The sequence below is a fragment of the Microcaecilia unicolor genome, chromosome 12 (assembly GCF_901765095.1).
Source record: "Microcaecilia unicolor chromosome 12, aMicUni1.1, whole genome shotgun sequence".
Taxonomy (NCBI): domain Eukaryota; kingdom Metazoa; phylum Chordata; class Amphibia; order Gymnophiona; family Siphonopidae; genus Microcaecilia; species Microcaecilia unicolor.
This window is the reverse complement of record NC_044042.1, coordinates 56,486,088-56,511,601: the sequence shown is the minus strand read 5'-3', so window position 1 is coordinate 56,511,601 and position 25,514 is coordinate 56,486,088. Positions and strand designations below refer to the sequence as shown.

Below are 25,514 nucleotides of genomic sequence, written 5' to 3'. Positions count from 1 at the left end.
TTGGCACATATCTGCAGGAATACATTGTCTGCTAGTTCCCACTCTGCTGGATCGATCTAATGCCTGCTTAGATAGTCGGCTTGCACGTTGCTCTGACCTGCAATGTTAGCTGCTAACAGGGACTGTAGATGCAGCTCGGCCCAGTGGCAAATTTGTTCGGCCTGCGCGGCTAGAGCTCTACACCGAGTGCTGCCTTGTCGATTTATGTAGGCCACTGCTGTAGTGTTGTCCGACATCACTCGGACAGCCAATCCTTCCAGGGTCACTTGAAAGGCCAGAAGAGCCAGAAACACCGCTTTCAACTCCAGGCGGTTGATAGACTACTCCGACTTGTCAGGCGTCCACAGACCCTGGGCATGCTTCCCCTGGCAATGTGCGCCCCAGCCCTTCAAGCTGGCATCTGTCACCACTAGGCACCAATCGGGGAGCGCCAGCGGCATTCCCCGCCGCAACATGCTGTCCGAGAGCCACCACTCCATACTGAGGCGGGCCGCAGGGAGCCAAGAAAGTCTGCACTGATAATCCTGAGATACTGGAGACCATCGTTGAAGTAGAGAATACTGTAGAGGTCTCAGGTGCGCTCTCGCCCATGGCACCACTTCCAAGGTGGCCGTCATCGATCCCAACAGCTGGACAATGTCCCAAGCTCGCGGGCGGGGCATCCTCAGGAGCAGACGGACCTGATTCTGAAGCTTGCACCGCCTTTGCTCGGGAAGAAACACATAGCCCAAGGCTGTGTCGAACCTGGCCCCCAAATATTGTAGAGATTGCGAGGGGGTCAGGTAACTTTTGGCCATATTGACGACCCAGTCCAGAGATTGAAGGATTGAAACCACTCTGGCTGTAGCTAGATGACTCTCTTTTTGAGTCTGCTTGCCAAAAGGCAAGGCCCGAAACTGGAAATGTTTTCCCAACACCGCAAACCGCAGAAACTTCTGGTGCGGGGGCCAAATTGGTATGTGCAAGTAAGCTTCTTTCAGGTCCAGAGACGTGAGAAACTCTCCTGGCTGTACCGCCGCAATGACGGAGCGCAGGGTTTCCATGTGAAAATGCCGCACTCTTAAGGACTTGTTTAGCTCTTTTAAGTCCAGGATCGGGCGAAAAGACCCGCCTTTTCATGGCACCACAAAGTAAATGGAGTAGCGGCCTAGACCTTGTTTGGCAGGAGGCACCGGGGTCACAGCCCCTATCTGGCACAGACTGTGCAAAATCTCCTCTACCGGCGCCCGTTTGGCGGCAGAACCGCATTGGGACTCCACAAACACGTCTCTCACCGGGGCATCGAATTCTATTCAGTATCCGTCTCTGATCAGGTCCAAGACCCACTGATCTGCGGAGATTTTGGCCCACTCCTCGAAAAAGAGGGAAAGTCTTCCTCCGATGACAGGAAACGAGGAGGGGGCTGGCGCACCATCATTGAGAGGGTCGCCCCTGAACCAGCAGCTGCAGAACGTTTGTCCGAGCGAAAGGAGTTTCTCTGCTGAAAGCGGGCACGCGAAGTGAACCCAGCAGCACGCCCCGGGCGGTACCTTCTTGCTTCATGGAAGCGAGGTCTGTAAGAGGAGTGGACCACCTGACCCTTAGAGGAAGGCTTCGGCCTATCTTCGGGCAAGCGCTGAGGTTTGGAATCCCCCAGGCCTTTAACAATGTTTTCCAGCTCCTCACCAAACAGGAGAAGGCCTTGAAAGGGCAACTTCACCAACCTTTGCTTAGAGGCCATGTCCGCCGCCCAATGTCATAGCCAAAGAGTGCGGCAAGCCGCCACTGCTACAGCCATTTGTTTAGCCGAAGCTCTGAGCATATCATAAAGGGCGTCAGCCAAAAAGGACAAGGCCGACTCCATCCGCGGAGCCACTTCAAATAAGGTCTCCGCTCCATCACCGGGCTGTTCCACTGCCTGCTGTAACCAAGCCAGGCAGGCTCTAGCAGCATAACAACTGCATGCAGACGCCCGAACAGTGAGACCTGCCAAATCAAAGGACCGCTTCAGAGCTGAATCAAGCCTGCGGTCTTGAATATCCTTCAGGGCAACACCTCCTTCAACAGGGAGGGTAGTTCTCTTTGTCACAGCCGTAACCAGGGCATCCACTTTAGGCATTGCAAAGCGAGCCAAATGTTCCTCACTCAGAGGGTATAATTGCCCCATAGCCCTGGCAACCTTCAAAGGTCCCTCGGGGACAGCCCATTGAGCTGAAATAAGCTCTTGGATGGAGTCATGCAAAGGAAAGGCTCGAGCAGGCTTTCTGGTACTAGCCATCTTTGGATTAACAGAGGAGGCTGTGCCACTCCCAGGATCTTCAATCGAGAGGGCTTGTAAGGCATCTGAAATAAGCGCTGGCAGTTCCTCGCGGTGGAAAATCCTCACCACAGACGGATCATCAAGCTCCTGTGGCAATTCTGCACCCGACTCTGGCTCCTCAGCCCAAGAAGTTCTGCCAGACCCCTCAGAATCCTCATAGCCCGACCATGGGGGGGAAAAGGGGGGTACGCCACACTCAGAAGGGGAATTAGCCCTTCTGCGTTTATCAGGAGGATAAGAAACAGGCAAAGCCAACTCCAATAGGCCAGGATCCACCAGGGGGGGGCAGGCAGAGGGTCCGAAGATCCCTGTGGAAGAGCTCTTTTAAGCATGTACGCCCTATGCAGCATTAAAACAAAATCAGGGGAGAAAACCGCTCCCTGACCGCCCGGATTCTGCCCAGGGCTATCAGCTCTATTATTAGCCTCACTCAGAGGACCCCCCCCCCCCCCCGGATTCAGGGCTCTCAGTCGCAACGGAGGCTGTGCCATGTGGAAAATCCAAAATGGTGTCCGCTGCCAGCTCAGAGCGCAAAAGATCGCCGCTCGCCATGCTCGGGCCGGCTCTACCGTCTGTACAGCACGAATTACAGAGCCCCGCTGCTGATTTGCGCTTGCCACATTTAGAACAGCGCTTTACAGTCTCCGCAGCCATCGCCGAAAACAGCGGTAAAATTAAAAAATGGCGGTTCGCGCCAAAAACGTCCCGATCGCGGGCCCACCCCGGAGGAGTCAGAAAACACTCTTACCTCACTAGACCGAGTATCACAGCTCCGGTCCTGCAGAAGAATCTCAAGAAAAAAACCTCTTTTCCAAGATCACTGCGCTAAAGTGCGACGCGACTTTTTTTTTTTTTTTTTTTTTTTTTTTTTTAACGCTGTGAGGAAAGCAAAGGCAAAAGAGGTAAATAAAAACACTCCGGAGGCTCAGATAAGTGGGAAAGGCAAGGAAAGGCGAACCAATGTGCCTGCATCCACTGAGTGGGAAAGGACAGGGAAAAGCAAGCTAATATGTCCACATCCACGGGGGCATGGGTAAGGCAGGGAAAGGGCTGACCTATGTGCCTTCAAAGTGAAGCTGCTATAGCCTCTAACACCCTGGCTAACAACTGGCAAGCCAGGAGCCACCCCCAGGCAGATTTTTGATGGAGCTCGAAGAAGCTGCAGCCAACCTGCTTGGGGAGATAGAGAATACTGAAGAGGCAGTGGAGCTAGCTGGCCATGAGGCACTGTGAAAAGTTGAGTGCTCTCTATCTCCCCCTGCTGGTGATGGATACAACCCATAAGTAATGGCTTCATCTGCTTGATGACAAGGAAAATCAATTATCAGCATTAATTGGTCTTAACTGAAAATTACACACGCATTTTTAGTCATGTGGATCCACGTGTACATTTTAAGTAGGCGTGGTCATCAGCTGATCAGGGGTGCTCCTAGAATTTATATGCAGTTATAGAATAAGGGGACTCCACGCCTAATTTAGATGAGAGGATTTACACCAGGGCTTACTTGCTGTAAATCTTCACATCTAAAGTTAAGCAATAAGGGCCTCATTCTACAAACCTTATACTCCTAATTTGCACTCCTAAATTTATAAGCATACTTTATGCTCCTAATTTACCCTCACAAATTTAGGAGCATACTGTATGTAGGAACATAGATTATGGTCGTAATTGAGGAGCATAAATTTAGGTGCATAAACTTTGTAGAATAAGTCCCTAAGTGGGGGGAGTAAACAAGCTGATAAAAACACAAATGAGTTAAATTCATTCACACCGTGTATTTGTTCAGATTGGAATCGGCTAACGCCGTTAACGGTAATATGTAAGCCACATTGAGACTGCAAAAAGGTGGGAAAATGTGGGATACAAATGCAACACATAAATAACTAAAATAAATAAGTGTATTCTATAAACGGCGCCTAACTTTCAGCACCATTTATAGAATAGCGCTTACCCTCAGATTCTGTATAGCGCAACTGGAGATCCACACCGAAATCCAGATAGATTCTATAACGCGCATAACTTAATTGGTTTAACAAGCAAATGAGTGTTAAAAACAGCACTTAACAAGCAATAATGAGCACTAACTGGCAATAATTAGAATTTATGTGCACAACTCACTAAGCGCATTCTATAACGCACTGCGCCTAACTTCTAACGTGCACAGACAAAAAGGGGTGTGGTTACGGACGTGGAAATGGGCATTCTGAAATTTATGTGCATAGTTATGGAATATGGTCCTCTGTGCCTAAATCTACGCGCTGGGATTTATGCCATGTTTTCATTAGTGTAAATGGACGGACGTAATTTTAGGCGCTGGGATATGAACTAAGCATATTCTCTATTCCGTGCCTAAATCTAGGCGCCACTTATTGAATATGCTTAGGCGAAAATGTTTTCCATGCAGATTCTTTAGGCACCATCCCCCAGATTCTATATAGCATGCCTAGAGATCCACACTGAAATCTAAGTGTATTCTGTAACAATGTGCATAACTTAATTGGCTTAGCAAGACAATCAGCATTGATAACAGAACTTAACAATTAATAATGAACACTAATTGGCAATAATTAGAATTTACATGCACAACTCACTAAGCGTATTGTGGAACACAGTGCACTCAACTTCTAACATGCGCAGCCAAAAAGGGGTGTGCTTGTGGGTGGGGAAACGGGCATTTTGTGAGTGTTTTGAAATTTACATGCGCAGTTATAGAATATGGCCCAATGTGCCTAAATCTACACACCAGGATATACACCATGTTTTTGTTGGTGTAAATGGATGCATGTAGTTTTAGGCACTGAGATATCAACTAAGCGTAATTCTATATACCATGCCTGAATCCAGGCGCTACTTATAGAATACACAGGCAAAAATGTTTTCCGTTTTATTTTTTCAGCACTATTTATAGAATTTGGTCCTTTTTGTGGAATGGTGCACGAGAACACAGATGAGCAAAACCAGAAACAATATTTTCTAAGATAAAAGCATTGAAAAAAAATGGATGGATGGATAAGGATGGGATTTGAATTACTAGTTTTCTCTGGAAGATTAATTTACTCATTTATTAGCATATCCCTCCTTCTTCTAATTATGATATTACTGGTTCTTCTCTATTCAATACAATTTTATTTTTCAATAAAACCAAAATAAATAAATAAATAAAAGCGTGTACACTCTTATTATTGGCACAACCAGTTCATTTCTACATTTAAAACACAGCTCCAACAGCATGTGCTTTGAACTATTTACATTCTTCACATATGTTCTGGCATCAAACTCAAGAGGAATAAAGCAGCACCCTCTTCATTTGGGATGACAGAAAAACAAAATAATGCTTCAAGCAAACAGAGCATGGATAGCGAATGCTACATACCTGTAGAAGGTATTCTCCGAGGACAGCAGGCTGATTGTTCTCACTGATGGGTGACGTCCACGGCAGCCCCTCCAATCGGAAACTTCACTAGCAAAGTCCTTTGCTAGCCCTCGCGCGCCCGCGCGCACCGCGCATGCGCGGCCGTCTTCCCGCCCGAAACCGGCTCGAGCCGGCCAGTCCAGTATGTAGCAAGACAATACACTTCAAGGGAAGACACAACTCCAAAGGGGAGGCAGGCGGGTTTGTGAGAACAATCAGCCTGCTGTCCTCGGAGAATACCTTCTACAGGTATGTAGCATTCGCTTTCTCCGAGGACAAGCAGGCTGCTTGTTCTCACTGATGGGGTATCCCTAGCCCCCAGGCTCACTCAAAACAACAACCATGGTCAATTGGACCTCGCAACGGCGAGGACATAACTGAGATTGACCTAAAAAATTTACCAACTAACTGAGAGTGCAGCCTGGAACAGAACAAACAGGGCCCTCGGGGGGTGGAGTTGGATCCTAAAGCCCAAACAGGTTCTGAAGAACTGACTGCCCGAACCGACTGTCGCGTCGGGTATCCTGCTGCAGGCAGTAATGGGATGTGAATGTGTGGACAGAAGCCCACGTCGCAGCTTTGCAAATTTCTTCAATGGAGGCTGACTTCAAGTGGGCTACCGACGCAGCCATGGCTCTAACATTATGAGCCGTGACATGACCCTCAAGAGCCAGCCCCGCCTGGGCGTAAGTGAAGGAAATGCAATCTGATAGCCAATTGGATATGGTGCGTTTCCCTACAGCCACTCCCCTCCTATTGGGGTCAAAAGAAACAAACAATTGGGCGGACTGTCTGGTGGGCTGTGTCCGCTCCAGGTAGAAGGCCAATGCTCTCTTGCAGTCCAATGTGTGCAGCTGACGTTCAGCAGGGCAGGAATGAGGACGGGGAAAGAATGTTGGCAAGACAATTGACTGGTTCAGATGGAACTCCGACACGACCTTTGGCAGAAACTTAGGGTGAGTGCGGAGGACTACTCTGTTGTGATGAAATTTGGTGTAAGGGGCCTGGGCTACCAGGGCCTGAAGCTCGCTGACTCTACGAGCCGAAGTAACTGCCACCAAGAAAATGACCTTCCAGGTCAAGTACTTCGGATGGCAGGAATTCAGTGGCTCAAAAGGAGGTTTCATCAGCTGGGTGAGAACGACATTGAGATCCCATGACACTGTAGGAGGCTTGACAGGGGGCTTTGACAAAAGCAAACCTCTCATGAAGCGAACAACTAAAGGCTGTCCTGAGATCGGCTTACCTTCCACTTGGTAATGGTATGCACTGATTGCACTAAGGTGAACCCTTACGGAGTTGGTCTTGAGACCAGACTCAGACAAGTGCAGAAGGTATTCAAGCAGGGTCTGTGTAGGACAAGAGCGAGGATCTAGGGCCTTGCTGTCACACCAGACGGCAAACCTCCTCCAATGAAAGAAGTAACTTCTCTTAGTGGAGTCTTTCCTGGAAGCAAGCAAGATGCGGGAGACACCCTCTGGCAGACCCAAAGAGGCAAAGTCTACGCCCTCAACATCCAGGCCGTGAGAGCCAGGGACTGGAGGTTGGGATGCAGAAGAGCCCCGTCGTCCTGCGTGATGAGGGTCGGAAAACACTCCAATCTCCACGGTTCTTCGGAGGATAACTCCAGAAGAAGAGGGAACCAGATCTGACGCGGCCAAAAGGGAGCAATCAGAATCATGGTGCCTCGGTCTTGCTTGAGTTTCAACAAAGTCTTCCCCACCAGAGGTATGGGAGGATAAGCATACAGCAGACCTTCCCCCCAATCCAGGAGGAAGGCATCCGACGCCAGTCTGCCGTGGGCCTGAAGCCTGGAACAGAACTGAGGGACCTTGTGGTTCACTTGAGATGCGAAGAGATCCACCAGGGGGGTGCCCCACGCCTGGAAGATCTGTCGCACCACACGGGAATTGAGCGACCACTCGTGAGGTTGCATAATCCTGCTCAACCTGTCGGCCAGACTGTTGTTTACGCCTGCCAGATATGTGGCTTGGAGCACCATGCCCTGACGGCGAGCCCAGAGCCACATGCTGACGGCTTCCTGACACAGGGGGCGAGATCCGGTGCCCCCCTGCTTGTTGACATAGTACATGGCAACCTGATTGTCTGTCTGAATTTGGATAATTTGGTGGGACAGCCGATCTCTGAAAGCCTTCAGAGCGTTCCAGATCGCTCGCAACTCCAGAAGATTGATCTGTAGATCGCGTTCTTGGAGGGACCAACTTCCTTGGGTGTGAAGCCCATCGACATGAGCTCCCCATCCCAGGAGAGACGCATCCGTGGTCAGCACTTTTTGTGGCTGAGGAATTTGGAAGGGACGTCCCAGAGTCAAATTGGAGCAAATCGTCCACCAAAACAGGGATTCGAGAAAACTCGTGGACAGGTGGATCACGTCCTCTAGACCCCCAGCGGCCTGATACCACTGGGAGGCTAGGGTCCATTGAGCAGATCTCATGTGAAGGCGGGCCATGGGAGTCACATGAACTGTGGAGGCCATGTGGCCCAGCAATCTCAACATCTGCTGAGCTGTGATCTGCTGGGACGCTCGCACCCGCGAGACGAGGGACAACAAGTTGTTGGCTCTCGTCTCTGGGAGATAGGCGCGAGCCGTCCGAGAATCCAGCAGGGCTCCGATGAATTCGAGTTTCTGCACTGGGAGAAGATGGGACTTTGGGTAATTTATCACAAACCCCAGTAGCTCCAGGAGGCGAATAGTCATCTGCATGGACTGCAGGGCTCCTGCCTCGGATGTGTTCTTCACCAGCCAATCGTCAAGATATGGGAACACGTGCACCCCCAGCCTGCGAAGCGCCGCTGCTACCACAGCTAGGCACTTTGTGAACACCCTGGGTGCAGAGGCGAGCCCAAAGGGTAGCACACAGTACTGGAAGTGGCGTGTGCCCAGCTGAAATCGCAGATACTGTCTGTGAGCTGGCAGTATCGGGATGTGTGTATAGGCATCCTTCAAGTCCAGAGAGCATAGCCAATCGTTTTGCTGAATCATGGGGAGAAGGGTGCCCAGGGAAAGCATCCTGAACTTTTCTTTTACGAGATACTTGTTCAGGGCCCTTAGGTCTAGGATGGGACGCATCCCCCCTGTTTTCTTTTCCACAAGGAAGTACCTGGAATAGAATCCCAGCCCTTCTTGCCCGGATGGCACGGGCTCGACCGCATTGGCGCTGAGAAGGGCGGAGAGTTCCTCTGCAAGTACCTGCTTGTGCTGGAAGCTGTAAGACTGAGCTCCCGGTGGACAATTTGGAGGTTTTGAGGCCAAATTGAGGGTGTATCCTTGCCGGACTATTTGGAGAACCCACAGATCGGAGGTTATGAGAGGCCACCTTTGGTGAAAAGCTTTCAACCTCCCCCCGACTGGCAGGTCGCCCGGCACTGACACTTGGATGTCGGCTATGCTCTGCTGGAGCCAGTCAAAAGCTCGCCCCTTGCTTTTGCTGGGGAGCCGCGGGGCCTTGCTGAGGCGCACGCTGCTGATGAGAGCGAGCGCGCTGGGGCTTAGCCTGGGCCGCAGGCTGTCGGGAAGGAGGATTGTACCTACGCTTGCCAGAAGTATAGGGAACAGTCTTCCTTCCCCCGAAAAATCGTCTACCTGTAGAGGTAGAAGCTGAAGGCTGCCGGCGGGCGAATTTGTCGAATGCGGTGTCCCGCTGGTGGAGAGACTCTACCACCTGTTCGACTTTTTCGCCAAAAATGTTATCCGCACGGCAAGGCGAGTCCGCAATCCGCTGCTGGATTCTATTCTCCAGGTCGGCGGCACGCAGCCATGAGAGCCTGCGCATCACCACACCTTGAGCAGCGGCCCTGGACGCAACATCAAAAGTGTCATAAACTCCTCTGGCCAGGAATTTTCTGCACGCCTTCAGCTGCCTGACCACCTCCTGAAAAGGCTTGGCTTGCTCAGGGGGAAGAGCATCAACCAAGCCCGCCAACTGCCGCACATTGTTCCACATGTGGATGCTCGTGTAGAGCTGGTAAGACTGGATCTTGGACACGAGCATAGAGGAATGGTAGGCCTTCCTCCCAAAGGAGTCTAAGGTTCTAGAGTCTTTGCCCGGGGGCGCCGAAGCATGCTCTCTAGAACTCTTAGCCTTCTTTAGGGCCAGATCCACAACTCCAGAGTCGTGAGGCAACTGGGTGCGCATCAGCTCTGGGTCCCCATGGATCCGGTACTGGGACTCGATCTTCTTGGGGATGTGGGGATTAGTTAGAGGTTTCGTCCAGTTCGCAAGCAATGTCTTTTTTAGGACATGATGCAAGGGAACAGTGGACGCTTCCTTAGGTGGAGAAGGATAGTCCAGGAGCTCAAACATTTCAGCCCTGGGCTCGTCCTCCACAACCACCGGGAAGGGGATGGCCGTAGACATCTCCCGGACAAAGGAAGCAAAAGACAGACTCTCAGGAGGAGAAAGCTGTCTTTCAGGAGAGGGAGTGGGATCAGAAGGAAGACCCTCAGACTCCTCGTCAGAGAAATATCTGGGATCTTCTTCTTCTTCCCACGAGGCCTCACCCTCGGTGTCAGACACAAGTTCACGGACCTGCGTCTGCAACCGGGCCCGGCTCGACTCCGTGGAGACACGTCCACGATGGGGGCGTCGAGAGGTAGACTCCCTCGCCCGCATCGGCGAAGCTCCCTCCGCCGACGTAGTCGGGGAGCCCTCCTGGGAGGTGGCCGCAGTCGGCACCGCACGCGGTACCGACGTCGGGGACCTCACCCCGGGCGATGGGCCAGCTGGCGCCACGCTCGATGGTACCGGAGGCGCAAGCACCGCCGGTACCGGAGGGGTAGGGCGCAACAGCTCCCCCAGAATCTCTGGGAGAACGGCCCGGAGGCTCTCGTTCAGAGCGGCTGCAGAGAAAGGCTGTGAGGTCGATGCAGGCGTCGACGTCAGTACCTGTTCCGGGCGTGGAGGCTGTTCCGGGCTGTCCAGAGCGGAGCGCATCGACACCTCCTGAACAGAGGGTGAGCGGTCCTCTCGGTGCCGATGCCTGCTGGGTGCCGACTCCCTCGGCGACCCAGAGCTCTCGGTGCCGACGCGGGGAGGGGACCGGTGTCGATGCTTCTTCGACTTCTTCCGAAGCATGTCACCGGAGCTCCCCGGCACCGACGAGGAGGACGTCGAATCCACCCGTCGCTTCCTCGGGGCCGAGACCGAAGAGGGTCGATCTCGGGGGGGCTGTACCGCAGGAGCCCTCAGGGTAGGAGGAGACCCACCCGAGGGCTCACCGCCACCAGCAGGGGAATGGACAGCCCTCACCTGCACTCCACCCGATGCACCACCGTCCGACGACATCAGCAGACGAGGTCCTGGTACCACCGACGTCGATGCAGCTATCCGATGTCTCGGCGCCGATGCAGAGGCCCGATGCCTCGATGCGCTCGATGCAAGGGCGGCCGAGGAAGATGGTCTGGACGCTGACGACGTCGATGCACTCGAAGATCCCGGTGCCGATGCCGACGAAGAGCCCGAGAACAACACGTTCCACTGGGCTAGTCTCGCTACCTGAGTCCGCCTTTGAAGCAGGGAACACAGACTGCAGTTCTGAGGGCGGTGCTCGGCCCCCAGACACTGAAGACACGACGAGTGTCGATCAGTGAGCGAGATAACCCGGGCGCACTGGGTGCACTTCTTGAAGCCGCTGGAAGGCTTCGATGTCATGGGCGGAAAAATCACGCCGGCGAAATCAAAAGCCGAAATGGCGAAAATTGAAGCACCAAAATTTAGAGGGAGAAAAATCTCGACCGAGGCCAAAAAGAGGCCTACCCCGACGACGAAAGAAAACTTACCGGGGCAAAAAGCTGGAAGTACGGGGAGGATTGACACGAAACCCGGTGGAGGGTTTCCGGAGCACTTCCCGACTTTAGAAAAAGCTTTTCCGAAGAAAAAACACGCTCAAAAAACAATTTGGACGCGCGAGGTCAACTTTCCGGGGCCCGACACGGCGAAACACGACCGTACCGAGTGCGGACAAAAGAAGACTGGCCGGCTCGAGCCGGTTTCGGGCGGGAAGACGGCCGCGCATGCGCGGTGCGCGCGGGCGCGCGAGGGCTAGCAAAGGACTTTGCTAGTGAAGTTTCCGATTGGAGGGGCTGCCGTGGACGTCACCCATCAGTGAGAACAAGCAGCCTGCTTGTCCTCGGAGAATACATTTTAACAAGGCTCAGAAAATAGGGAACAGAATAGAAGCAGACCTTTGAGAAACAGCCTTCATGAATGCTTTAAAACTCCCAAGTGTCAAACAGCGTTGCCCATGTTTCGCAAGAAGACTGCGTCAGGGGGAAAAGATACACTTTTGCCCCTGACACAGCCATCTGGCGAAACATGGCCATGTTGGGCAACGCTGTTTTTGACACCTGGGAGTTTTGAGTTCATAAAGACTGTTTTCTCAAAGGTCTGCTTCTATTCAATTTTAACTGTCCAAGAAACAAGACAGCTGCCCTAATGATAAACATGCACACTTATGTGACACTAATTTAAGCAACATGGGGGCCCATTTATTAAAGTGTGCTAAGCGTGTGTTAACTGCTTCTGCATAAGCATGCCCAACAGGTACACCATGGTGGCATGGTGGTTTGCATGCAGTAATCTGTGCATTAACTAGATGTTATGTTAAAGGCGGCAACAAGCAGGTTATGAGCTGAGAATGGACGTGGTCTGCATATCACAGTTAGCGTGCTGTACTTTATCACGCACTGTCACTTTTGCAGTTAGCTCAATAGGCGGTGCTAAGTGCATCCGTGCCAACTGCAACCAGGTTTACACATGCCACTGCAGTTTTCAGGGGGTCCTCTTACCAAGCTGCAGTAAAAAGTGCTTTGAGCTAGCGGCGGGAGCCGTTTTTGCAGTGCATCGAGAGGCCCTTATTACAGTAGCTGGTATAAAAAGCTTAAAACAGCCATGGCCATGCAGTAAGATTGCTCTTACCACGTGGCAATGCGAGGGAAGGCACTTACTGCCACCCACTGAGGTGACGGTAAGGGCTCCTGCGCTAACCCAGTGGTAACTGTGTAGTGCTGCCCGATTACCACCGGGTTGGCGCCATGCTAAAAAATACTGGCCAATTTTTCCTAGTATGGGAAATGATGCATGCTGGGGCTGGAACTACTGCCGGCGCCCACATTGGGCCAGCAGTAGCTCCAGATTAGCTTGTCGTAAGCCCACATTGGGCTTACCGCCACTTTGTAAAAGGGCCCCTCAGTGCGGTACTTGGGTGAATCTCTTCTTAAATGTGGTTAATAAATCCCAATAAATAATAATATACTGAACATGCTCCCAACAATTACTGCACAGCCCTTGCACTTCGTGTGTTTTAATTTTTGCCATTAAGGCGTAATAAGGGGCCCTTTTACTAAAGGGCAGTAGAGCTACTGCGTGGATAGCACACGGCAAAACAGCACCACCAGGGGGGTTTGCTGGTCCCACAGTATTGCTGTGACCAGCGCACACCAATCCCTGCATTAGAAAAATTATTTTCTAGCACGGGGGTGGGGAGTAGGCATTCCCTGCAGTAACTGGGCAGCGCACAGCCATCATTGCGCACTGCCCAGTTACCACAGGATTAGTGGTGGTAAGGACTTCAGTGGGAATGGCCACGTGCCAATTGTGCCATTAGCGCAAGGCAGTAACTGAAACAAATAATTCTGGCATTTTTCCACCGCGGTAGAACATAGCCAGAGAGCGCGGCAAACCCACAAGCTAATGCAACACCGGCCACATTCTTGTGTGGCTTGGTAAAAGGACCCTTACTGCTAATACGAGTACACAGAGGCAGGTTTCACTATCCCTTACATTTTGTTTTGTGGAAACAAGATTGGAAATTACGTATTCCATGGAGTAAACAAAATTTCCAAAAGGTGTTCTTTACAACGAACATGAATTCTAAAAATATTTTTGGTGTTTGTGTGTTTCTGTCTCCTCTTTCAAATTAGAGGCATAATTTTCAGCATACATGCCTAACTTGAAGTTTAGGCACATAACTTTCTCTACATGAATAGAAAAACAAAAAAAAAAAAAGAGACAAATGGGGAAGCACATAAGGCTTCCCCATATACAGACCATAAAGAACACTTAAACATGTACAACACTATGAATGGGTAGAATATATAAGGAGATAGCTATGATTATTTTTCCATGTAGTGTCTTTAAGAGAAATACTATAACTTGGCACATCAGTCTAGGCACGCTTAGCACCAATTCAATAACCGCATCTTGGCGCACAGATTGCATTATAGAATACTAGTGTAAGGTCAGAATCAGCAAGTCCATGTTTAAGTGCATCCTCTTAAGCCATATCAATAGAATGCATAAGTTGGCATGCCAAGGTGTGCCGACATAGTTTATAATTTTCTACAAACTAACCTTCAGATTCTATATATGTGCATAAGTTTGGGTATATGCCCAATTTGCACAACGAACCAATTAGCGCCCATAATTGGGTGCTAATAATCGATTATCAGTGCTAATTGGCAAAAATGAGAATTTACTAGTGCATCTTGCTATGCGCTATTCTATAAAGATGCATGCATAAATTCTTGTGCATGGATCTGAAAAGGGAGCATAGCCAAGGGATGGGCATGGGTGTTCCAAGAATTTGTGTGTAGTGCTACAGAATACAGCAGATTTGTGTCGAATTTAGGCACAAGGATTTACAACAGGTTTTAGTTGGTGTAAATCCTTGTGCCCTAAAGTTAGGGCTCAAATCCCGGTGCTAGGAACTATTCTATAAATGACACCCAACTCGGAGCACCATTTACAGAATAGCGCTTACTATGGGATTCTATATATGCTGCCTTAGGGCCCCTTTTACAAAGCTGCGGGAGGGCTAATGCGCGGATAACGAATGCTAAATCGGCACTACCGCTGGAGTACCACATATGCCTGGCAGTAATTCTGAATTTGGCGTGCACCAAATCCCATGGTATAAAATATTTTTGTATTTTCTACCACAAGGGGAGTTCCCGGCGGTAACTGGCAGAGCGGCCACGTTGGCGCAGGCTCTGCATGAGCCCTTAGGGCTAGGTCAATGGCTGGCGGTAAAGGCTCAGGCCGCAAATAGGCATTCGCTAGTTTTAATTTTTGCGTAAGTCCATTTCCCAGCCCATTAAAAAATGGACTTTTCCCAGCCGCAGTAAAAAGTGGTCTAGCACGCACAAAAAAAAGACACGCCCACACTACTGCAGGCCACTTTTTACTGTGGTTTTCTAAAAGGACCTCTTAATTTCCACGTGGAAAACGAAGGGTATTCTACACGTGTAACTTAATTGGTTAACTAGCTAATCAGTGTTATTAATTGGATGTTAAGCCATTATCAGCACTAATTGGTATTAAGATTTATGCGCATAACTCACTAAGCGTATTCTATAACATGGTGTACCTAAATTCTAAGTCGCATAGTTGAAAAGGGGGCATGAGCATGGGCGGGGTGTGGGCATTTTTTAAATCAGTGCATGTACCTCCCAACGCTTATTTCCTTCCTAACCCATTTCCTCCTATGTTCATTTACTTATCAGTTACCCCATTAGTTCTGCTTTTACCACAAACTGTATATTCTTCTCACGACTTTGTAATTCTTTATATTGTTACTTCATATTGTTACTATGCAAGCCGCATTGAGCCTGCCATGTGTGGGAAAGCGTGGGGTACAAATGTAATAAATAATAAAAAATAGAATACACCCGCTCTGCGCCTAATTTAGGCATCGGGATTTATGCCAAGTAAAACATGGAGTAAATGGACGCAACTACATTTGGTTGCTTGGAGAGGCACTTGGCGTTATTCTGTATACCGTGTAGATATTTAAAGCTAATCTATAAAATTTAGGTGTACTTTACAGAATATGCCTAGGTATATTTTTTTCCCATGTGAAATTTTATCCACCTTATATAAAATTCAGCCCTTAGTACTCATTTTTTCCGGCTTCATATAATTTGGTACTAAGCGCATAACTGGAAAATGCACCCATGTACACCCAAATGTACCGCCACCTTGCAGTTAGGCACTATGGCACTCTTAGGTGCCTACAAGGAGGTTAGACTGGGAACAGACAACATTAAGAGCTATCTAGCCCATTATATAGGTTGAATCCAGTAGGCGTAGCTTGCTGGCAGTAGGCGGAGTCACAAGTACACCCAAAACAATAGCAAACGCTAATGAAAGCAATAGTAAAAGATTATTAGAAACAAGGGACTGCCTAGGCGTGGTACATCTGTAAAAAGTCAAAAGCTGTTCCAGTTGAATAGGCAGTGCCTTTAAAGGTGGAGAACTAAAGTTTTTTGTTATGTTTTTTTTTTTACTTATTTGACAGCTTTTCAATTATCATGAAATCAAACAGCTTCAAACATTATTGTAGCTGGTAGAAACAGCACTAATAAAGACTGTATTTTGTGCTCGTTTTCCTACACTGTTCTATACAATACACTAATGCATGGCCAAATTTCACTGAGGATATCCTGCTTACCGATGGGTTCATCTTAACAGTTGTAATCTGCCTTGGGAAGCCTGGTGTTATAAAGATTGGAAGTAAAATTAAACTTTCCTTTTATTGGGGCACATGGAATCACATCTTCACCTAATATCTTTTATACAAATGGATTATTCTGTTTTGAGCATGTTTCAGGAACATGCCCGGGAGGGAAAGGTTAGGACAGCTGTTGTACTTGGTGATTCGATCATTAGGCATATAGATAGCTGGGTGGCTGGTGGACGTGAGGATCGCCTGGTGACTTGCCTGCCTGGTGCGAAGGTGGCGGACCTCACGTGTCACCTAGATAGGATTCTAGATAGTGCTGGGGAGGAGTCCGCTGTCTTGGTACATGTGGGTACCAATGACATAGGAAAATGTGGGAGAGAGGTTCTGGAAGCAAAATTTAGGCTCTTAGGTAGAAAGCTGAAATCCAGATCCTCCAGGGTAGCATTTTCTGAAATGCTACCTGTGCCACGCGCAGGGCCCAAGAGACAGGCAGAGCTCCAGAGTCTCAATGCGTGGATGAGACGATGGTGCAGGGAGGAGGGCTTTAGATTTGTTAGGAACTGGGCAACATTCTGGGGAAGGGGGAGCCTATTCCGAAAGGATGGGCTCCATCTTAACCAGAGTGGGACCAGGCTGCTGGCATCGGCGTTTAAGAAGGAGATAGAGCAGCTTTTAAACTAGAAATGGGGGGAAGGCCGACAGTCGCTCAAAAGAGCATGGTTCGGGATAAGGTATCTTTCAAAGATATCACCATAACAGGGAAGATAGAGTATCCTGATAGTGAGGTTGCAAAAGAGATTGTAGTAGATCAGGTATCTTTAAATAACAATAAAAATCAGACAAAAGATTGCCAATTAATACTGTCAAGTACTAAGCATGATGTACTTAGGAACAACAAACATAGTTTGAAATGTCTATATGCGAATGCCAGGAGCCTAAGAAATAAGATGGGGGAGTTAGAATATATTGCACTAAATGAAAAATTAGATATAATAGGCATCTCTGAGACCTGGTGGAAGGAGGATAACCAGTGGGACACTGTCATACCGGGGTACAAATTATATCGTAGTGATAGGGTGAATCGGATTGGTGGAGGGGTAGCATTGTATATTAACGAGAGCCTTGAATCAAATAGATTGAAAATTCTGCAGGAAGCAAAACACTCCTTGGAATCACTGTGGATTGAAATTCCATGTGCAAAGGGGAAAAGGATAGTGATAGGAGTGTACTACCGTCCGCCTGGCCAGGACGAACAGACGGATGCGGAAATGTTAAAGGAAATCAGGGACGCAAACAAACTGGGCAACACAATAATAATGGGGGATTTCAATTACCCGCATATAGACTGGGTTAATGTAACATCTGTACACGCAAGGGACATAAGATTTCTTGATGAAATCAAGGACAGCTTCATGGAACAGCTAGTTCAGGAGCCGACAAGAGAAGGAAAAATACTAGACTTAGTCCTTAGTGGTGCTCATGATCTAGTGCAGGGGGTAACGATACGAGGGCCGCTTGATAACAGTGATCATAATATGATCGGTTTTGATATTGGCATTGAAGGAAGTGAAACTAGGAAATCAAGTACGCTAGCGTTTAACTATAGAAAAGGTGATTACGACAAAATGAGAAAAATGGTGAAAAAAAGACTGAAAGGAGCAGCTCGCAGAGTAAAAAACTTGCATCAGGCGTGGATGCTGTTTAAAAACACCATCCTGGAGGTTCAGGACAAATATATTCCACGTATTAGAAAAAAGGGAAAAAAGACTAAACGTCAGCCGGCATGGCTAAACAGTAAGATAAAGGAAATCATTAGAGCCAAAAAACAATCCTTCAGAAAGTGGAGAAGAGAACCAACTGAAAGTAACAGGATAGATCATAAGGAATGCCAAGCCAAATGCAAAGCGGAGATAAGGAGGGCAAAAAAGGACTTTGAGAAGAAATTAGCGTTGGAAGCAAAAATACATAGTAAAAACTTTTTTAGATACATTAAAAGCAGGAAACCGGCCAAAGAGTCGGTTGGGCCGCTGGACGAAAATGGTGTTAAAGGGGCGATCAAGGAGGACAAAGCCGTAGCGGAGAAATTAAATGAATTCTTTGCTTCGGTCTTCACCGAGGAGGATTTGGGGGGGACACCGGTGCCGGAAAGAATATTTGAAGCGGGGGAGTCGGAGAAACTAAACAAATTCTCTGTAACCTTGGAGGATGTAATGGGTCAATTCAGCAAGCTGAAGAGTAGTAAATCACCGGGACCTGATGGTATTCATCCCAGAGTATTAATAGAACTAAAAAATGAACTTGCGGAGCTACTGTTAGAAATATGCAATCTGTCCCTAAAATCGAGTGTAATACCGGAAGACTGGAGGGTAGCCAATGTTACTCCGATTTTTAAGAAAGGTTCCAGAGGAGATCCGGGAAATTATAGACCGGTGAGTCTGACGTCGGTGCCGGGCAAGATGGTGGAGGCTATTATTAAGAATAAAATTGCAGAGCATATACAAAAACATGGACTGATGAGACAAGTCAGCACGGATTTAGTGAAGGGAAGTCTTGCCTCACCAATCTAATGCATTTTTTGAGGGGGTAAGCAAACATGTGGACAATGGGGAGCCGGTTGATATTGTATATCTGGATTTTCAGAAGGCGTTTGACAAAGTGCCGCACGAAAGACTCCTGAAGAAATTGCAGAGTCATGGAATCGGAGGTAGGGTATTATTATGGATTAAGAACTGGTTGAAAGATAGGAAGCAGAGAGTAGGATTGCGTGGCCAGTATTCTCAGTGGAGGAGGGTAGTTAGTGGGGTCCCGCAGGGGTCTGTGCTGGGTCCGTTGCTTTTTAATGTATTTATAAATGACCTAGAGATGGGAATAACTAGTGAGGTAATTAAATTCGCCGATGACACAAAATTATTCAGGGTCGTCAAGTCGCAGGAGGAATGTGAACGATTACAGGAGGACCTTGCGAGACTGGGAGAATGGGCGTGCAAGTGGCAGATGAAGTTCAATGTTGACAAGTGCAAAGTGATGCATGTGGGTAAGAGGAACCCGAATTATAGCTACGTCTTGCAAGGTTCCGCGCTAGGAGTTACGGATCAAGAAAGGGATCTGGGTGTCGTCGTCGATGATACGCTGAAACCTTCTGCTCAGTGTGCTGCTGCGGCTAGGAAAGCGAATAGAATGTTGGGTGTTATTAGGAAGGGTATGGAGTCCAGGTGTGCGGATGTTATAATGCCGTTGTATCGCTCCATGGTGCGACCGCACCTGGAGTATTGTGTTCAGTACTGGTCTCCGTATCTCAAAAAAGATATAGTAGAATTGGAAAAGGTACAGCGAAGGGCGACGAAAATGATAGTGGGGATGGGACGACTTTCCTATGAAGAGAGGCTGAGAAGGCTAGGGCTTTTCAGCTTGGAGAAGAGACGGCTGAGGGGAGATATGATAGAAGTGTATAAAATAATGAGTGGAATGGATCGGGTGGATGTGAAGCGACTGTTCACGCTATCCAAAAATACTAGGACTAGAGGGCATGAGTTGAAGCTACAGTGTGGTAAATTTAAAACGAATCGGAGAAAATTTTTCTTCACCCAACGTGTAATTAGACTCTGGAATTCATTGCCGGAGAACGTGGTACGGGCGGTTAGCTTGACGGAGTTTAAAAAGGGGTTAGATAGATTCCTAAAGGACAAGTCCATAGACCGCTATTAAATGGACTGGAAAAATTCCTCATTTTTAGGTATAACTTGTCTGGAATGTTTTTACGTTTGGGGAGCGTGCCAGGTGCCCTTGACCTGGATTGGCCACTGTCGGTGACAGGATGCTGGGCTAGATGGACCTTTGGTCTTTCCCAGTATGGCACTACTTATGTACTTATGTACTTATGTGGTTTTCATAAGTCAAAATAATAAAAATAAGTATTTTTTTCATGCAGATCTCTCATTTGTTTAAACAAAACTAAATGGGCTGTAAGCCCCCTAATGCAGTCCATTGGTTTTCTTATATTTTGTCCTTGTGATGATTTATACTGTGCCAAAACTGGAAATACAGTGAGACAGAATAATGGAATTTAGTAACATCCAAAACTTACTAATAACTGAGAAAATGCTGTTGAAAAATGACTTAAGAAATAAATATATATCACAGAACTTGAAAATGTTGGCATATTTACACTGCCTCTGGACTTCTGCATGAAGGTAGGTCTGCCCTCATTATTTAATACCTTTCTTTTAAATAGTAGTAATAAATAATACTTGCATTTTTATAATATACCACTGAATTCCACAAAACAAAAGGAGCAAGTTCCCACAAACCATCTTTCTCTTTCAATCTAGGAACAGGTAAAAAAAACAACAAAAAAAAAGATTTTAAATGCTCCCGGGTTTCAACCTAATTCTTGTTTAATGTGGGATATAACTGCCATAAATAAGTAGATAGATAGATAGAAACTCTGAGGGCCATATTTACTAAGCCATGCTGTAGGCGGAGCTAACGTTTTTAGCGCGTGCTAAAAATTTGCTCACGTTAACACTAGAGACACCCATAGGAATATATGGGTGCCTCTAACATTAGCGCACTTTGGGGCCCTTTTACTAAGCCGCATAGGCAAGTGCACACGTCCGAGGTGCGTCAATTTTGAACTACCGCCCAGCTACCGTGTGGCCAGAGCGATAATTTCATTTTTTTTACAGGCGTCCACCAAGCGCGCCAGAAATTTTCCAGCGCTAACCGGGCGGTAATCAGCATTGTACGTGCACAGACCACTACTGCCCAGTTAACAAGTGAGACCTTACAGCTAGGTCAATGGGTGGCAGTAAGGTCTCAGGCCCAAAATGGACGTGCACCAATTTTTACTTTGCCACACGTCCATTTTCGGCCAAAAAAAAAAAAAAAGACAGCGTCTACACCAGCAAAGGCCATTTTTCACCACACCTTAGTAAAAGGACCCCTCTAATTTTTAAGGTACACTTAAAACACTAGAACACCTTAGTAAACAGGGAATTGAATAGTGAGCATCTGATTCTCATAACATGAAATCTGTTTTAGTGGCCCTTTACCAGGAGAAAAAAAACTCTCTGACCAAATACAACAGATGCTTGGATGTCCCTATAACCAACCCCTCCAAATGATACATTGATTACGATTTATAACAAATTACTACTCTATCTATGAAAAGTTATTCCTCTGTGTACATCTGTATGCTGTACAAGATGGTATATTTGAAAATATAAGAGAGATTACATAAAAATGCTACCACCAATAAAGAACGACAATGTGGATGCAGCAGGTTTGTTTGTTTGTTTGTTTTGAGTGTACGCAGAACGACAGTTGCACGGGGAAGGGGAAACAGACTAACCTAAGTGGCTTCAACTTTTTGACCTCATGCCATCTCCTTTTCTCAATCAAACTTCCTTGGGTATCTATGTAAAGTAGATGTAATTCAATAAAGGTAGTGCCTTTCACTTTATAGCCTTTGAAGAATTGCCCCCTTTGTGTTTAACAAGATCCTCTAACGTGTTTTACTTAAATTTCTCCCCTTTTTTGGGCACATTGGCTTGGATTATTCAATCACTGAAAATGGTGATTTGAGGTAAAATAATGCATACTATTATCAGCTCTAGTAACCTCATTTTTAGGAATATGTTTTATTAAATTATATTGTGCTGTTTTGCCATAGATATGAGTCAGTTTGCATTGAAGTTTTATTATTGGACAAATACTGTTTACAACAGTGCACAAATAAGGTACCAGAGGGTGGGTGGGTTTGTTGGTTTGTTTGTTTGTTTGTTTACTTTATTCTAAATTGGATAGTCATATGTGTTATTTCTGATTTTTTGGTGACAGAAATGTTTGTGTTTGGGGGAGGTTTTGTTTTTTTACAAATTCTACTTTTTACCCCTAATGCAAGCCTGGATTGGCCGCTGTCGTGGACAGGATGCTGGGCTCGATGGACCCCTGGTCTTTTCCCAGTGTGGCATTACTTATGTACTTATGCTTATGAGACAAAACATTGCCATTTTGAGTTTTAGTAGATTTCTATTTTAATTTCCTGTTGTAAATATTTGTTTATATACAGTTATTCAATACCAATTTGTTTAACGTCAGGTCTTACTTTTTTGTGTTCCTTTTGTGGTACCTGGCCTCTTTTTCAGGATCAAAATAATCATTTTACTATCTGAGAATGGAATTAAGGGGCAGCTCCACTGAATAAGTAAATAATAATGAAGGGAATACATCTGAAGATATCTGAGCTTTATAACCCTAAGATTAAAAAAAAGTCACTGTTCCCTCTTTCACATCTGTCCCCAACAACTCAGCAGGGGTATAAAAACCAAAGAGCACACACATCTTAGGTGATCTAAAAATCTACTCAACAGATATATTTGATACTGCATCTGGACAAGCAATTTATTATTATTATTTGTGACATTTATATCCCATATTATCACAAACAAGTTTGAGTTCAATGTGGCTTACAATAAACAAGCAGCAACACTGGGAAACATTAATTTTATTAGGTGTTAACAGTGTAGTAGACTAACAATACCTATATAATATCATTATGAAGATATTTTACATTGCTGAACGTATCATTTTTGCAAAAATTACATTTACTCAGTTGCCAAAACATTTCAGCCATTAAGGCTCCCATTAAACATACATGAAGGTACTGTTGTATTAATACACATATGAACTTAAGGAAGGAATCAAAATCTTGAGGGGAAATACTGTGGTTATAAGTACTGTAGCTCGTGGCATTAACAACTTTATAATTTGATGAGATTCATATTCTGCATTTTACTATTCTCCCCTGGGCAGCACATTTTGTGGGTTCAGTATACTTTGACTTAGTACAATAAAATTTGAGTGAATTCACAGTAAGGCACTTATTAGTGGTGACACACACAACTTTCAGCTCTCACAAAAACTCAGACGCAGGCCAAACCCAATTCATATACACACAAAAATTAGTAAATAAGCAAACAAGAACAGAAACAAAAATCTTCAGCGAAAATAAACACACCCTTTTGCCATGGGGGGGGGGGAGGTGCGAGACTATGGAGGAAAGGAGGATATGGGGAATGGGAATCCCTTAGGTCACAATGGACCCAACATCACCAAAAAAACCTTCCTAGAGAAACAAAATAATCTACAACCTGCATCCACCCGAAAATTTTAAAACAACAGTAATGTTCTATCTCTGTTTCCTATATGATTTCAGTAGAAAAGAGGGTACATGACAAGAGACATCACAATTTAAATCAGTTGTAAAGGATGGGTGGTAATGGTGAGTAAAGCAGGCTGCGTGAGACAGGCAATCAGAGCGCCCAATGGTCAGCCCCAACCACCGCGGGAAAAAAGGAAAGGGGGAGAGAGGGGGGAAAGAAGAGGCACAGGCCACTAGTCCAGAGCTGCCGAACATGGTTCCAGATCCCCTGCCTACTGAAAGCCGCATATAAACTATGGGATCGTCCTCTAGCACAATTCGGGCCCAAAAGGGGACGAGACACTAAATATGCATTTTCATTCAGGGCCACAGTGAGCGGGTGTCGACCTCCCCATTGCAGGTGCAGAGTTCCAGCCGACGGACCGTACCACCCAAAAAAAGGAGAGGGAAGGGAGAGAGCAAAGGTAGAAAAATACCCCTGCTACAAACGCCCAAAAGCCAGAACGTAACCGGGCGAAGGGGAAGACAGAGCACGCTCACTGCGGCCCTGTCGGACGGGGAACTCTGTTCCGTGTCCAAGACTCCCCTTAGCCCGTTTACCCCCATCTTCACTGGGGCTCCCCTCCCCCGTCGCACAATGTGCGCCCAGCCCCGGGACCCTACGGCTACCGCCGAGAGAGAAAAAAAATAGGACGGGCCCTCGCCATTTTGGGAGGGACTTAAGGGGAGGAAAAAAAAAAACCTCCGAGAACAACAGCAGCTCTCTCAAAGCGGAGCGAAAAAGGAGCCGGAAAAAATAGAAATTTCTCAATGGGTGGAAAACAGGTCCCAACCGCTGCGGTTTTCCAATGCTCACTTACGCGGAGATACCTTTGAAGCTGTGGCTCATCTCTTGGTCGGATAGCTGCTTTCTATTTTTGAATTTAAATGAAAATTCTCAAGTTGTTCTTACCTCAGAATGGTAGCTGCAGAGAGGGTTGCATTGCATACATTAGCATAATCTACCTGACAACGGTTAAAAGTCGACCCGTGATTGGTCGATTAGTTCTTCTTTTTCCCCATCCGAGATTTTTAAAGCAGCCTGTGTCTGATTCAGTAGGACATAGCGGATAGAAAACAGTATGCATAATTTTTATTAGTAGAGTAGTGTAGCGATAAAGTTATTTTTATATGGATAATCTGCTTGTTGTTGAGTCTAAGAGGGAGAAACGGGAGGCTTGTAAACTGACCAATGAGAGAGAGCGGGCGTTACATGCATGGACACTGAGGCAAAGGGGAGAAGTCTGCCCCCAGTGGACAGGAGGCGAACAGCGTCCAAGAAAATGTTTTTGCAATTCCAGCACATTTTTGATCGTTTTCTATAGAAGGTCCATCAAGCCCACAGTATCCTGTCTCCAACAGTGACCAATGTTAATATAAATACAGTAGAAGAAGAATACTCTTTCACTTTTTTATATATATATAAAGCTTGCAAACTTATGAATATCAATATGCGCACTGAAGTACAAAAAACCTCAAGGGGGTAAAAAGTCTCAAAAAGAACCCTTCTTCCATGTCTGTGAAACAGAAGAAACTGTAGTAGGACTTTCAGGGTAAAATCACTTCAAAGGTTTTTAAAAAATAGAGTATATATTTGTTAAATTTTTGGAGAGACCAGCTTTCACGTATCCTATAAATTCTATGATGTGAAAACGTAAAGTCCCTTTCTAAATGTGACTAATCTTAAGTGTTGACAATCCAATCATCTCAATCCTCAGACTCTCAATTGTAGATGATTACAGAGAACCTATATGGATAATTATCAATGGAGGAAAAAGCCTCAAGGGACAGCTCCTGTATAGTGTGGCACTACAGCCTTCCATACTGAGGAGCACTCAGTATCTCCCTGATGGCAATAGCAATGAAGAAAAAATTATTTACTTATTTTATTTATTAGGATTTATTTACTGTCATTCTGAAGGAATTCACTCAAGGTGGTGTGCTTTGAGTGGAGGAGTGGCCTAGTGGTTAGGTTGGTGGACTTTGGTCCTGGGGAACTGAGGAACTGAGTTCGATTCCCCCTTCAGGCATAGGCAGCTCCTCGTGACTCTGGGCAAGTCACCTAACCCTCCATTGCCCCATGTAAGCCGCATTGAGCCTGCCATGAGTGGGAAAGCGC

At 46.8% G+C, this 25,514-nt stretch overlaps 1 protein-coding gene across 1 annotated transcript in view; it reads right to left on the bottom strand.

Moving 5' to 3' along the window:
• The window catches only part of PRDM10 (PR/SET domain 10), a 221,294-nt gene extending 196,830 nt beyond the window's left edge, over positions 1–24,464 (bottom strand). Inside the window, 1 exon segment of the mRNA XM_030221158.1 lies at positions 24,309–24,464. The gene's annotated coding sequence lies outside the window, so the exon portion shown is untranslated.
• Between the last annotated feature and the right edge of the window lie 1,050 nt (positions 24,465–25,514).